Here is a 16,880-nt window from a genome sequence, read left to right as displayed (position 1 = left end):
TCATTTTTGAGTGAAGTATACCTTTAAGAAGGGTTTATCTGATTCAGGCAGTTGTGGACTGATATCAGAGCTGCTGCTATTGCGCTAATGATTAATTAGAACTCGTCACACTTCATCCATCAATTCAAAGTTTGCAGGAAAGACACTTAGTGGCAGATGTGTATCACTGTCAATTAATTCAGGTGCCAGTTTCTCTGTGCCTCTTTAAGGCAAAATTACCATCTCAAACTGGTGCTGAGCCATGGAGAACATGGCGCTTTGATAATCCACGACTCCACGTAGGCAGGATGGAATTGTTTTCTTTTTATTTCCGCAGATGAAAGCAGGCATGGATTGCATATCTCCAGCCCTGACTCCTACTCATCATGCATAGTCTTTCCCCTCCCTCGTTTTTTGATTAATTGATGACATCCTCAATTACACATCACTGCTGTCTAAGAGATTTTCTGCTCAGGCGTGACCACCGCGAAGAAGCCCTTGAGAGGCTGAGCACGACTCGGGGATGCTTTGAAACTTATGATTAGTTTTTCAGCTCCGTGGGACCTGTAGCGTCTTCCTACACGCCGTGAGTACAAGCGCCACAGTCATTACCTATTTCCAAGACAGATCCCTACAAAAGATCTTCAAGTCTCAGAGACGTTTGCAAGTAGACAAATAAATAAATTGATAAATACAGCAGAAGTAGGAACAAGAGAGCTGTCTTCGCTTCTGCGGCGAACAATATTGACGTGTAATTAGAGTGAGCTTTGTTTCAGCTTGATTCTATTTTTGCTGTTTCATGATTAAGTGCAGATTAGCATAAAGAGATCCATCAAAAGTCCACGGATGCTTGGGTGGGGAGGGGGTTGGCGAGGGATAGAGATTGGCGGCCGCTGATGAGGATGCATTACATCGCTGTCTGCACCCTGACACCTGACTGCGGATCTGGGCTGGGTTGCATCTGGGAAATAAAGGCACCCTTCACAGATGTCAGTGGCGGCTTTAAAAGGTCAGAACGGCCCGCCTTGATGGACTTTTAATTATTAAATATGCATAGACTGAAATGGCTTGGCAAGCATCTGAGGCTCCAAACTGATGTGTACATAAACAGCTCACCTTCATGATGATTTAAGGGCCTAATAGCAGCAAGTGTGATCCTGCGTAATGCTGCCAGAGGAGGTTTGTAAAACGCGAGAGAGCGGGGGCTGAGCGCTTACCTGGGTTATGCTGCGAGCGGAATCGATGCGACCTGTGTATAAAGTGATTTTATGATCAGTCCTGCTAGTTTGGATTCCATTACAATTGTCTAGATGAATGGCCCTTGCTTGTGGTTTGGTAAACAAAGCACAGCAGGAAAGATAATGGGAATGCTTGTTTCTGATCCCTGAGGACTCTTTGATATCAGCCCACAACATATTAAGATGCAGGTTTGGAGCCACGTGAAATGTTAATCCACTTAGAAAAGGTGCCGGGAGCCACAGGTAATCTAAATATTCCAAAAGGACGACCATTTCGATTTGTTGGGAAAAGGCTGCACGCCTGCCAGGCTAAAAAGCAACCATTTAACCGGCCAGCCATTTCCAATACAAAACAATCAAATCTAAAGATCAATTTGCTGAAATACGCTCTGAAAATCACTTTTTATCATCTCTGTTTTGAAAACTGAAAGGAAAATGGCTTTTCTGGGGGGTCATTGGCATAATTGAAGACGAATTACTCTCTGGAGAGTTTTTTCATATTGTTTACCTGCCATGTCAGTGGAACGTGGCTGCGCACACATTCGCTAGCATCTGAAATGTTAAGCAATGTGCGCATGCCGGTAAGGGTCCAGAACCTAATTCTCTCAGGCACTGGACAGACAACTAGAGAGATATTACCATTAATCAACATGGCAAGAACAGGCTTTCAGAAAGATGGTTTAGAGAATATTTGTTTTCATTTACTGCCATAAATTACGCCCTCAAAATAGGCTTACCAGTCTGAGATGTATGACAAAGTAATTAAAATGTCAGCAACTCATATTGTGCTCCTAGTTCCTGGGAGCCCAGCTGTGTGGATCTGACGTTACGTTTTGATTTATGATGCTCTCAGGCCTCGGAAAACTTTCTCCCACCCACATCTGAGGACAGAAAAGCTTACCGCATTGACGCCAAGGGAGCAAGCAGAGAGACAGAAGCATCGCTGCCCTGAGGCATTGTGACCCGGAATTATGTTGGAATCATGGAATACGTTGTCTGTGTGGTTTTTGCCTCTAAGTGATGCAAAAGAAGAGATCAAAGTCTATCTGAAAGTAAAAAATTAAGCGAAACTATCGTGCCAAGAAATATGCTGTGGGTCTGGGTAAAAAGACAAGTACAAGTGTCTGTTTATGTGAGACTATAAACAGTAAAATAACTTAGGAAAGTAGCTTCAGGGCCATATAGGAGGCCATAGAGAGTGACACTGTCTGCTTTTCCCATTCAGCCCCCGGATCAAATAAATAAATGCTCAAAGTGAATGAAATCAGGTCATTGCAATTTTCTTGTTTCAGGCTCAAATGCCTAAGGTGGTCTGCAGACATGAGTCAAGCCTTTCCCCGCATCCTGCTATGAATGGAGACACGGGTGTTTCAGAAAAGCATACAAAGTACAGATAAAGCACATCCTCTCTGGAAGCTGCTGAACCAGAAGCTCAGACCTCCCTGTGTGTTCTCTATGGACTTTAACCCAAACTATAAGAGAGAACATCCCCAAATCTCAATGTCCCTTTAACCAGGACCCTCACAGCTCAACAGAACAGAAAAGACTTTCTGTCCCTGCCATCTCGGGGCTGGACACCAAGGTTTTTTTCTTCTACTGGCCCAATTTTTACTTGCAAAATGTTCACGAGCCCCACAATAACAAAAAGTAATAAATAAAATAACTGTTTTCATTTGTTTTGGCTCATGCAACCTTGTATTTGTAATAAATTAGGTTATGACACCAAAATTTAAGATACCAGTGAAATCAGTGCTTTTCAGGTGGGTGGTTTTTCAGATATAGAAACTGAACAATGTACATCAAATGTAAAATAAGACTGCATACTGTATAAATTAAATGTATATTAATCCTTATTAAAGTTACAAAAGTTATCCAGTCAAGAGCTGTGAGTCATTTCTTTGTCTTCTGATGTTTGATTAAGATCAAAAACACAGACAGTTGCATTAATATTAGGCTGCTATCACTTTAAGACTGAATGCACAGATATACATGCATTTTCTTTCTCAACTGTTTACATTCACTTAAGACATAACAGAATATGTTTACTAGGATACTCTCCAAGAAGGGTGTTTTGATATAATGTGCTGTCTGTGTGCGCACTTCGGATGTGTGTACACACAAAAATTCTCACAGCACGTGAGTACTGAAATTAGTTCTCTTTCACATCTTTTTGTGCTTTAAATGTGCTGTATGTAACTTTTTCCCTCTATTAAAGCATAAAAATACCATAATATGTTTGCATATATTGAGAAAACACGATAAGTTCACATACTCGTTTCTCTGAAAAACAGTTCTACAGCCAGTTATTTTACTTTGAAATGTGCGTTTCCAGGCTAGAATGTTTGTTTTTGTTTTGGCCTGTGATACTGCAGACCAAATACTGCAGATACTGCAGTGTGAGCGCCGTTCAGTCTTAGGAGCAGGTGGCAGGAGAAATGGCAGCCATTCTTACAGACTGCACCTTTAATGTTTAAATTGACAAAGCTTAAAAACAAGTGCAAATGATAAACATTCATGACGATGCAGCACTGGTCCAGTCGAGACCGTGACAGTTTCGTCAACAGTCCCAAGCATCTTTCACGCTGGCCACGGGCAGTGCTTATTGTCGAGCCCTGATTGTGCTGCCTACCAACTCTTACAGAAAGAGTTCAGTGTGAAAATATAAATAGACAATGAACAAGATTAGAATAGAGACATAGTGAGGAGAATACAAGTTTAAACGATACAAGATGTGAAAAGAAGAGACAAGATGAGATGAAAAAATGAAGAAACAAGCATAAACAAAGAGAAAAATAGAGAAAAAAGGAGGTGGGGAGAAGTTTGGGATGAAGGAGAGGAGAGGAGAGGAAAAGGTGATAAGTAATATCGAGGAGACGTGAAGACAAGACGGGAAAAGAAAACAGAGTGGTCAAAACAAGAGGAGATGAGAAGAGGAAATAAGAAGAGACAGGAAGAAATGAGAAGAGAAGAGATGAGGCATGATGGAGGGGATGAGATAGATGAGATGAGACCGAGATGAGAAGACAAGAGATGAGACATGAAGAGACAAGACCAGAAGCCCATTGATGGTCTGTTCTCCTCTCGCTCCTGCATTGTTATGTATCACAGCACACTGAGGCTCTTTCATACAAACACAGTGGAGCTGCGCTGGAGCTCAGATGATCAATGCTGTGAATGCAATGACAGCAGAAAATCTCTCTGCAAGAAAATATCCACGCCACAGTTCTAGAGTCTGCTTTCTTAATATCCATTAAAAGTAGCAGTCCTCTGCAGTCTCCTCCCTGTGATGAATGTGCTGGCCATTTTAGGCTGAGATGTACAAGTGAAGATAAGCCCGCTGGCCTCATCCGTCCCTCAGCCCAGTTCAACCCCATGACCACGAGAACCATGACTAATGGCCTTTCAGAACACAAACTCAACCGTCCCTGCTGGTCCAGTGCACTAGAGTTGGCCGAAATTTAGAATTGTCAAATGCACTCTATTTTAGTTCTTGAGTTGGAATTTGAATGGAATTATATCAATCAATTTATTTCTGAATGGGACTCAAACCTGTAGTGTGTTATTGGCATTCATGACAATTAAACAAAACTTACGGTGAATCGAATCTGTATCAAAATTCTGCTGTTAAAGCAACACGAGTGTGTGTTATATTGAGATATAGGTCATATTTCTGAACCAGCATGTGTAACAGAGACTGTTTAAGCGATGTTTTACATGAATGTGTTTTTGTTTTCCAACTTCAAGAATCTATCATAATGTCTGTCTAAAGTCGGGTGCGCACTGTGCGATTTATAATAGTCCTTTACGATTGTTGCTTATCAGACTGAATAAACATGATCATCGCTGTAAGCCATGTCACACTGTAAGATCTTAGTTTTCATTAATATTAGACTGTACGACAGTCAAGACGCGCTAAAAACGGTCGCACGCAAGAAAACTTGTCCGGAGTTTTACATCATCAATTAATGACAAGTTGAGTGACAGTGAGCTGCATTACATGCAGGATTGAAATGGTGGCTACAAAGAAATCTATAACGTTAATTTTGATCATGGCTTGTCTTGAAAAACGAAGACAATTTGACGGTCGTCGTAGGAGAAGTCACACTGCAGGACTGTGAGTCAAATCTTTTGACACTGACAGAATTTCGTCCTAGGTCAAATTTGATCGCAACTGTCATTAAATTGCTGTCGGTGAACATGACAAACTAACGATCAAAGATGTCAGATTTTAGCCTAGGATCAGAGGAATCTTTTCGGATTTGCAAAATTGGTCTCAGACGACTAAATCGTGGCCAAAATCGCACAGTGTGCGCCCGGCTTTAATAAAAGCAACCATTCCCACAGCTGCAAAAAACAAACAAAAAAATTAATTAAAATCTAACAAGCATGTGTTAGAAGAAGGCAGAAAAATCTCCTTAATCTTAATCCGCAGAGCGAGTAGGAGAGGTGGGGGTGTAGCAATGTAAGCAAGTATCATTTGGGAATTATACCCATCTTTCGAATATCTGGGCATTGTGTTAAAAGGTGCTCCACGCATATTACTTATATGTGTAATTGATGATATTGCTCCTGTGAAAGTCAGGAAGAAGAGTGCCAGACAAAAAGCACCATGGATAAACTCAACAGCAGTGCAAAATATGAAAAGATAATGCTGAAAAGCTGAGCGCATGTGGTGGAAGACAAAACTTGTAGTCCATTATAACATCTATAAAGACAGCCGTCATGCTTTCAGTGTGGAACTAGGCTGTAATAAAATTCAAGTTCCAGGAAGGAAGAGGACAGGGTCGGCTTGCGGAGGCTGTGGGTATTTATTTATAAATTAACAAAACAACAAAACAAAGTCGCTGCAGCAACAAAGTCCAAAGTCCAAATTCCAATATAAACAGCGATCACGTCCTCGCGCTTCCCGCACTCGGCATTCATCCAAAACTCTTTCCTCTGGGTTAGTCAGCACGCTCACCCACAGATCTCCGCGTGTCTCTCTCTTTGAATGAAGTTTCCCCGTTGCTTATATGCGGTCTCTCCACGCCAATCACTGAAACAAGACAACGTTTGTCATTTGCACTTGACCCACTTATGCCGCACCTGTCTGCTGATCCTCTCTCCTGTCACAGACTTCGCTAGACCACGCCCCCCTTGCCACATAGGCAAAGCTAGAAAGACTTTCTTCTCAAATATTATAAACAGAAAAATAAATAACACACACACTCTTTTTGCTACTGTAGAGAGTCTAACAAACCCCCCAAGCCAGATTCCCAGTGAAATGCTCTCAGACAGCAAATGCAGTGAGTTTGCTTCCTTCTTCTAAGAAAATCAATAATATCAGAAAGGCGATCAGCATATCCTCGTGTGGCACTGAGGTAAGACAGATCAGACCACATCCTCAGAAAGTTACTATGTCTGATTTTGAAGAAATGAATGGTAAAATTTTGGAAGAAACAGTACAGCACCTTAAAACATCAACCTGCACTCTTGACACACTCCCCACCTCCTTTTTCAAAAGTGTGTTAAACTGCTTAGAAGCAGATCTCCTAGAAGTGGTAAACTCCTCACTTCTCTCTGTGACTTTTTCAAAGTTCCTTAAAACTGCAGTTGTCAAGCCCCTCCTGAAAAAGAGCAATCTGGATAGCAACATATTGAGCAATTACAGACCAATCTTCCTTTCATAGGCAAGATCATTGAAAAAGTTGTCTTCAATCAGCTGAACAACTTCCTAACCTCAAATGGATACTTTGACAATTTTCAATCTGGTTTCCGACCACATCACAGCACAGAGACAGCGCTCATAAAGATAATAAACGATATTCGGTTAAATAGTGATACAGGCAAAACATCAATTCTGGTACTACTCGACCTCAGTGCTGCATTTGACACTGTCGATCATAACATACTTCTTAACAGGCTGGAAAACTGGGTCGGGCTTTCTGGGATAGTCCTAAAATGGTTCAGGTCATACTTAGGAAGGAGAAGTTATTATGTGAGTATAGGTGACCATAAGTCTGAATGGACATCCATGGCATGCAGAGTCCCTCAAGGCTCAATTCTCGCGCCACCTCTGTTCAACCTGTACATGCTCCCAATGAGCCAAATAATGAAAAATAACCAAATTTCTTACCACAGCTATGTAGATGACACACAGATCTACTTAGCCCTATCGATTACAGCACCATTGACTCCATATGCCAATGCATTGATGAAGTCAACAGTTGGATGTGGCAAAACTTTCTTCAGTTAAACAAAGACAAAACTGAAGTCATTGCGTTTAGAAACAAAGATGAAGTTCTCAAGGTGAAAGCATACCTTGACGCTAGGGGTCAAACAACTAAAAATCAAGTCAGGAATATCGGTGTGATTCTGGAGTCAGACCTTAGTTTCAGTAGTCATGCCAAAGCAATAACTAAATCAGCATACTTTCATCTCAAAAATATTGCAAGAATTAGATGCTTTGTTTCCAGACAAGACTAAGAAAAACTTCTGCATGCTGTCATCACCAGCAGGGTGGATTATTGTAATGGTCTCCTCACTGGCCTTCCCAAAAAGACCATAAGACAGTTGCAGCTCATACAGAACGCTGCCGCTAGGATTCTGAGCAGAACCAGAAAATGTTAACATATCACACCAGTCCTTAGGTCTTTACATTGGCTCCCAGTTACATTTGGGATTGATTTTAAAGTATTATTACTGGTATATAAATCACTCAATGGCCTAGGACCTCAATACATTGCAGATATGCTCACTAAATATAAACCTAACAGATCACTAGGATCATATCAGCTAGAAATACCAAGGGTTCACTCTAAGCATGGTGAGTCTGCTTTTAGCTATTATGCCAGCAGCTGGAACCACCTTCTAGAAGAGATCAAATGTGCTCTTACAGTAGTCACATTCAAATCCAGACTCAAAACACATCTGTTTAGCTGTGCATTTACTGAATGATACTGTGCCACTGTACGTCCGACTGATTACACTGTATTTTATTTTGCATCCTCCTTTTTATTTTAAACTGAACTCCTAGAGCTTCCAAACAAATGGGTTTTTGGGGTGCGGACTGATGAGGCAGTGAACCCGAGGTTACCCCGTGAGTCAGTCCTAGAGCTCCTCCTGTCCAATTTTAGGGAAAAATCTGTTCTATTGGAGACGTCCAATAGATTTTTTAGGCGCATCGAAAGAACATCACATACACAGTACAATCCACATGGGAAAATCTCACAGTAAAAAAACCAGCTGTGCAAAATATGTTACACCGGTGTTTTTCCAGATGAGAAGTTTATTTATGAGAAGTTTATTTATGTATAATCTTATTACTCTTTTAATTCTTTTTTATAACTGTATCCACTGTATGTCCGACTGATTGCACTGTATCCCTCCTTTTGATTCTAAACTGAACTCAAATGGCACTGAGAATTGGGTAAGAGACAAACATAAACTACTTAATTGGGGAACTTGAGAGATGAAACCATGCTGATGACCTGGGTCTGTGGTAGAGTAGTGAGTTTGATGTGTAATTAAACTTGAGGTTCTGTGGGGTGCGGGCTGAATTGATTCCATTCCTAGAGCTTCCGAACAAATGGGTTTTTGGGGTGCGGACTGATGGGGCAGTGAACCCGAGGTTACCCCGTGAATCCGATTTTAGGGAAAAATCTGCTCCATCGGAGACGTCCAATAGATTTCTTAGGCGCCGAAATAACACCACAGACACAGTTTAATCACCACGGGAAAATCTCAGAGTAAAACTGAGAGTTGTGAAAAATATGATACACCAGTGTTTTGCCAGATGAGAAGTTTATCTATGTATCATCTTTTTACTCTTTTAATTAATTGTATAACTGTATCATGTATCTCTTTTAATTTCTTTTATAACTGTTTTAATTTTCCTTGCTTTTATTTTGTGATTACTTTAATTCCTTTCTGTAAAGCACTTTGAATTGCCATAGTGTATGAAATGTGCTATATAAATAAACTTGCCTTGCCTTAATCGTTATCTGAGGCGAGCCAAGCTGGTCAGCAGGACTGAAAGATCTCCTTTGGTTTCCTTCAATGAAATATTCAGGTTCACATCAATACAGACAATCAAATATAAACGAGTCTGAAGGGATATTTCAGTCAGGTTCAGAGAATGGTGAAAAGACATCCAAACAAGATAGTTTCTCACTTAAAATATTAAAGACTGTGGTAATGTTACAGGGCAAAGCTCTCGACGAAACTCCAACCTCTTCAACTCTGCATCTAAAAAAGTTCTTCTTAAAATACCATTCGACGAAGCAACTGAACGCATTGCATACACAACTTTCAAGTCACATCAGATGGGGTTATTTGCCTCATGCAGTACCAAACAAACTAGACCACATAACTCCAGGGTTTGAACTATCTCCAGGAAGCAAACTTTTAATGTATTTTCTTTTTATTCCATCCCTATAAATATGAAATAAATAGCCTCCTTTACTAGATCAAAAACAGCCAAGTATTTTTCATTATCTGCATTGCATACCTTCAGGGTGAGGGTTAACGAACACCTCAGTGGAGGAGCAGGGAGAATAGACCTATGAGAGATAAATAAACTCTGCTGTACCCATGTGGGCCTTCACTTCCTTTCAATCTCTTTGTTCCAAGCTATTCTTCTAAATAATAGAGCCCTGGTATGTACCGGGGGCTCGACAGTACCAAACGCAAGATTAAACCGATTGTTACCTTTGTGCCAAGAGATGGAGAGAGAATAAATAAATGAACAAATAGGTTTTTCCTGCATAGAGAATTACGATGCGGCCTCCTCCCTCAAATTTTGTGCCGCCTCCGGCTCTCGACAAAACTCGGACACACAGTCACATGCTCAGATACACTTTTTCCACCGTGACGGTTCTGTTGCGGGTTCCTGGCCTGTGTCCATTCTCAAACCGTATAGTTTGCAGATAGTGCTGCGCGGATCATAATCCGCAGGTCGGGCGGGCCAAGTAATAAAAACATAACATTCCAATTAGTCGAGGGTGGATGACAGATAAATCATTATAATGTGTTGGGTTTAATAAAGACACGGAACTCTCATCACGGTAAAACACAATGAACGTGCGTCACTCTTTTACTTTTTCAATCGTTTTCAACAATGTAATTCTCTTCAGGGAAAACCAATCAAGGAAAACATATCAGGGCTCGACATTCACGCTACACGTGTGTGTTTTTTTAAGGGACAAGTGAAAGAGAATTGTACTTGCCCAACAGGACAAATGCCCTGATTAAAACAATTTTCAATATCAAAAAAATTTAAATAAAAATAACAGGGGAATAACCGAAACCGCAAGGATGAATCTAATTTTATTTCATTTAATGTAAGTGGCGATTGATAGCCTATAGCTGATAATATAGGCCTACGTAATATAGGCCTACTGACGGTAAGACAATTGCGCTGTTGAGGCTCGCACATTTATTTATAACATATTATACAGTTAAGAAACATCACACGGAGTGCTGTTTTCCTGAATACCATCACGATTGAAACCAAGACATTGATTTCATAACAGTTCAATAAACAAATAGTTAAAATTAAGTCACTTACATTTTATACGCAATGACTTTTTGTTCTGTTTCGGCAGCGAAAATATTTCCAAACAAAGATCACAGCAGAACCATAGTGCATCTCACAGGAACAGTCAGCCATGTTTCATTACTGAATGATTCAGCGTTTTGAACGAATCGGTTGAGTCAAAGACTCAATTACCCATTCATAAACTGCTTCATTCTAAATAAATCAGCCGTTTGAACGAATCGTTTGAATTAATGACTCAATGACTCGCTCATTAAGACGGTCGCCTGCCGTCACCTACTGGCGGTTTAGTTTCAAAGTATCATTCTTTTCAACATCCCTCATATTCTTTTTTTATAATTTTTTATTCAAAAAATATTTAAAATAATCTCATAATCTCATTTAATACAGTTGTAATTTTTCAGTGTAAATTATTTAATTTGATTGGAAACAGCCTAGTGTCTTATTATTCTAACTGAATGTATTGATCAAATTTAAGAATTTTAAATGAAAGATGGAGCATACATTAAATAAAATTAGGGGGGAAAAAATTTCGTTTATAAAAGGTTAAATAAATTAATAAATAAATAAATATATATATATATATATATATATATATATATATATATATATATATATATTCTGATAAGAGTGTTTTCCAACAGTGATGTAATGAAACATTGGGACAAGAAGCCATCCTAGGTGTATATGACATTCTTTCTTTCAGACGAATATTATGTTAAAAAATGTCCTGGCTCTTCCAAGCTTTATAGCGAGAGTCAATGGGTATATTTTTTTGGAAGTCCATCAAAGCGCATCAATCCATGATAAGAATGCTCAAAACAGCTCTGCGGGGGTTAATAAAGGCCTTCTGAAGCGAAACAATGAGTTTGTGTAAGAAAAATATCCATATTTAAAACTTTATTGACTAAAATAACTAGCTTCCGGCAGACGGCCATTCGCAAGTCGACCTACGCCAAAAGAGTAACACTTGACGCATGTATGATGTAGGAGTAGCATAAGCTCTGACGCCTCTCGCGGTTCAAACAAACAGGGCTGGGCAACCGTGTTTGTCATTACGTTGTGTCAAGTTCAAGGGTTGCTCTTTTGGCATAAGTCGACTTGCGTACGGCCGTCTGCCGGAAGCTAGTTATTTTATGTGTAACACTATATTCGGTCCGAGCATTCAGTCTAAAGTGACAGCAGCCTAATATTCTGTCTGTGTCATTAATGTTAATCAAACATAGGACAAAGAACAAAATAACTTTAATAAGGATTCATCTAAATTTAATTTATACTGAAGACTATGCAGTGTTTTTTTTTTTTTTTTTTTTTTTTTACATTTTATTACTTTATTCAATATCTGTAACTGAAAACTACTGTTAGGTTTCAATGTAGGTCACGTAAAAATGACAGCATGACTAATGTAATACATCCAGATTACATTCATACTACACACATTCATACTATACAAAACAGTTTTTAAACAGTCACAAAGTAAGTACTTATTCAAAAGAAGTGAATGAATGCTTATGCTCTGCATGATCAGAGCAAATCATTTAGATTTCTAGAGCAAAACATAAATGTTTTTTTTAAATCTTAGTTAAATGTTAAAGATAGACCCTTCATTTGTGTTTTAATTTTTTAATGTAATAATTATTTACAATTCATGGAGAATGGAGTTATTTAATTCCATGAATTACATTATTCATTATTGCCAATAGGCCAATTCCGCAGAATCACTACATCTGAATTCATAGTTTATTGTTATTAAGACTCTTATAAACTCTTCATTATTAAGTTGGATATAAAATTATCATCATTATTATTATAAACCTTTAAAAAACATTCATTCACACAGATAATTGATTTTACATTGAAATCTTCTAAAAAATTTGTCTTGTCCCAGACAGTAGTGTGGCAAAATGTGTTACAACTCTTAATATGTTACAATTTTGCAGTAAATGCACACTTCTTTTCTTAAAGGTGCAGTATGTAATATTGATTGCTAGCAGTTGAAATGTGTACTCCAGTCCAAATTCAAAATATTGGAGAAATTTGTTTCCTTCGCCCCGTCCTCCTCAGACTCAATGCTCAAACAGGTTGCCAGATTGAGGTCATGCAACAGGAATGATGAAAAGTGATTAGCCTTACACTGTAAGTTGATCAGCTAATGTATACGTTTGCTATATTTTTTTATTGCTGAGGCGTTTTAGTTTTAGTCCAGGTAGAATCTGCGATTTCGGACCCAGTTCGTTTGCTGGCTTCAATAGCTGCAATACACTGTGTTTTCCACCACCTGGAAACCCAGGTTGTTGAAATACTATTGGGTAAATTGCCAGTGAGCGGGATCACACAGACCAAAACAAAAACAGATATTTCGACACAGAACGCACATTTCAAAGTAGAATAACTTTCTGAGAAACAAGTATAAGGTCATTTTATGCTTCAGTACAGTACTTTTTTTTTTACATACAACACCTTTAAGGGAAGCTTTACTAGAATCTTCTAGACAGGTATTTTGGAGCAGGTTAGAGTGTAACTCTGCAGATAGGAGGTCATCCTCTATTATGAACAGCAAGGTCATGGGTTCAATTCCTAGGGTGCATGGCCTGAAAATGAATGCAATTTTGGTAAATGTGGACTAGAACAAAAGCATCACTCTCTTTCATACAAACACACTGGATTAGACCTGCAGCTTCCACTGCAATAACACACATGCAAACACCTCCTGTATAATCACTCATACATCTTTCTTTCTGCTCTGCAGGGCCTGTTGTGCACCGTTACAGCTACAAACTAAAACATGTAATCTAGTCCTGGAGGAAAAACTCTCTCGCAAAGTTTAGAAGTTCACTGAGAAAGCATCTATAAAAGCTTCTTTATAGTTGTGAGGGAAAGGATGGGCCCGTCTTCTACCTTAGATGGCTGAAGTGAGTATTACTGTCAATCAAACTAAACGGACCAAAAAAATAAAGTCATTGTAAATGCAAAAAGTATCCATCTGATCTTGTTTTCTTTCCTCAGCTTCATTTTAGGGCATCTCTGTGACGTCATGGACAGGCTGTGATCGGGACAGCCATGACTTCGGGTCCTGAGACTGTCAGCTAGCTTTGGGATGCAGTCAGAGTGACAGTAGTACAAAGGCAGAGAGGCATCTTTGTTGTGTCAGAGTTCGCAACAACACTGTGACTAAATAATGAGACGAGACGTGTCTCATCAGAAATGTGAAGGCTGTGTTGTTGTGAGACTTTGCACAAGAATAAAAGATTGTATGCACTATTCTCTTTGATAAACAAGGTTTTGGAGTGCTTGCCCTCTGGACTCCTGATGCCACTTTTGTTTTCTGTGGGTGTTATATGTGTGGATCCCAGCAGCCTGAACCATGTCAACCAGCTCTGTTTTATTAGTTCTCGACATGTTCTGAAGCAGGAGGCTAAAGAAACCAGCGCAAGGACAGTTATTATGCTGTAATACCCTGCAAGAATAATTACATTTCACCGCTGTGAGTTTTCTAAAGCAGATAGGTAAGCATGACACATACGAAGAACTGGAAATATTAAATGTTTTATGAAATTCACACAAATAAGAAATAAAATACCAATAAAGATACTTACAATGATATTTATACTGACACAAGATACTTATTTACACTTACACTGAAGTACAAAGAAACAGCAAGTAACAAACACAATAAATTTCAATGAATTAAACATGCAATTTTGGAAGTAGAAGGACTCAAATAGTAATATCCTTGTAAAACAGCTTTTGAAAAATCTTTTTTTAGGATGTAAAAGGATGTAAAACACCAGTATATTGATAAACAAATAAATGCATTTATTCAGCATCAGTTTTCTACTGTAAACTAAGTGTTTTTATAGCCTAATAAATTCTAAATTCTAATAAAGTTTTATAATTTGTTTCTTTGTTATATTTCTTTAATTTGATCTCTTTAATTGAATAATTAAATGAAATACTTTAAGTAATTATTAATTGAGAAATACTTTCACACTATGTCCCATTGTTTTAAGTTGATTGATTTTTAATAAAGTCAATTCAAATTTGCAAGATTTTATTATATTTCATTATTTAAAGGGTATTCTGACGCCCTCAAAAATACTAATTAAGGAGAGATTAATCAAGAAAGAGAAGCATGAAAGATAAAAAATTTTTTTTAATAAAAATACATTTAATTCATTTTTTTTACCCTATAATTTTCAAAATACATACTGGTTGATTTTTTTTAAACTACAAACTAGAAAACGTACTCGGTTACTAACGTAACCTCGGTTCTCTCTAGAAGAGAGTTCTCTCCCTTTTCCGTGAGATATTGAAGCCAAAAAATGATCCTTAATTTTGTATTATTGTAAAACGCGTTGCGGCAGCATACAGACATAGGCAAGACGGCTCGTGTGCCTATTGGCTGTTCTGCGGCAACTGCAGCAGCCTATCGAGCGAGGCCTAGCATGACGTCAGACCCAATGAGGGTGCTTCGCGCCCACTGCGTCACGTCCCGCCGAAAAGGGCGTGGCTTAGGCCTATAAATACAGCTCGCAGGCAGCTGATATCTGGTTTTTCATCGCCGAAGCTAACCAGAGCGTGTGCATGCACGGCAAGATACGCAGTACTCGTTCCCTCTTCTAGAGAGAACCGAGGTTACGAGAGGTCTCTCGTACTGCGTAAGTATCTTACGCTAGGGGACCCAATGTAAAACGCCGTGCGTGCTGGGATCTGACACCAAAGACCCAAGGGCGAAAGCCTGGGGTTCATATAGTGCATAATCACCAGGGGAACTCACAGGGAGTCCAGGAAGAGGGAGGGGCGGAGCCGCGCTCTTCCACATATAGCAGCGTCCCTTAGACGCAAATTACATCATACAGACAGGGCGGAGTATGGCCTGAGCTGATGGAACATTGTGGGTCTTATTTATTTGCCCATAAGCATTTTGCGGTCGATCAGCGGGCAGTGCTCATCGAGCAGTGCTCAGCAGACACAGTATTCTGAACCGATAGCATCAGAACAGACAGTACTGGTATATTTAGACCGACAACAGCCTGGCCTGTAAGGCGGGAACCTCTAGGTTATAAAACCTTATAAATGTAGACGGGGAGGCCCAGCCTGCCGCCATACATATATCTTGCAAGGCAATCCCACTTGACCAGGCCCGCGACGAAGCCATGCTTCTCGTGGAGTGCGCTCTGACACCCAACGGGCACTGCATACCCTTGGAAGTGTACGCCAGTGCAATGGCGTCAACTCTCCATCTGGATAGGCTCTGTTTCGACGCGGCTAGTCCCTTGGAACGTCCGCTGAACGAAACGAAGAGCTGCTCCGTCTGTCTGAAGACAGATGAGCGAGACACATAAGCTCTTAATGCCCTGACTGGACAAAGGAAGCTCGCGTCTCCTTCCTCGTCAGAGACCGGTAGGGCTGACAGGGAAATGACCTGCGCCCTAAACGGTGTGTTGAGGGATTTTGGAACATAACCGTGCTTAGGTTTGAGTATAACTCTTGAGTCATTAAGCCCAAACTCCATGCATGTCGCGCTTACTGAGAGCGCGTGTAAGTCCCCTATGCGCTTCACCGAAGCGAGAGCCAGAAGAAACACTGTCTTGAAAGACAGGTGTCTAAGATCAATCGTCTGTAAAGGCTCGAATGGGTCACCTTTCATGGCCTCCAGTACCACAGAAAGGTCCCATACAGGGACTGAGGGAGGTCTGGGAGGATTCAGTCTCTTAGCTCCTCTAAGGAAGCGGATGACTAAATCGTTCCTTCCTATTGACTGACCAAGCGTTGTTTTTGAGAACGCTGCTATGGCCGCCACATAAACTGAGCGTGGAAGGGGACCTGCCCTTGTCCAACAGCTCTTGTAGGAAGGAGAGAAACTCCGTCACCCAACAGTCTGGGGGCGACACGCCACGAGCTGTGCACCAGCTGGAGAACACTGACCATTTCGAGGAATAGAGACGTCGCGTAGACGGAGCTCTAGCCTGCGTGATCGTGTTTAACACTCCGCTTGGGAGGTCAGCGGGTACCCGTTGATGGCCCAAACATGAAGGGACCACAACTCTGGGCGCGGATGCCAAATCGAGCCCTTGGCCTGAGAGAGGAGGTCCCTCCTCACTGGCACTGGCCATGGGGCAGTGCTC

The 16,880-nt window shown here is 40.2% G+C and overlaps 1 protein-coding gene and 1 long non-coding RNA gene across 6 annotated transcripts in view; one reads left to right on the top strand and one right to left on the bottom strand.

The window, feature by feature from the left end:
- The window catches only part of sdk1a (sidekick cell adhesion molecule 1a), a 370,173-nt gene that overhangs the window by 168,436 nt on the left and 184,857 nt on the right, over nucleotides 1–16,880 (bottom strand). The window lies entirely within an intron of this gene.
- The window catches only part of LOC309514040, a 238,976-nt gene that overhangs the window by 98,443 nt on the left and 123,653 nt on the right, over nucleotides 1–16,880 (top strand). The gene's annotated exons all lie outside the window — the stretch shown is intronic.

Source organism: Leuciscus leuciscus (assembly GCF_965113295.1).
Source record: "Leuciscus leuciscus genome assembly, chromosome: 1".
Classification (NCBI taxonomy): Eukaryota; Metazoa; Chordata; class Actinopteri; order Cypriniformes; family Leuciscidae; genus Leuciscus; species Leuciscus leuciscus.
This window is presented reverse-complemented; position numbering and strand designations above follow the sequence as displayed.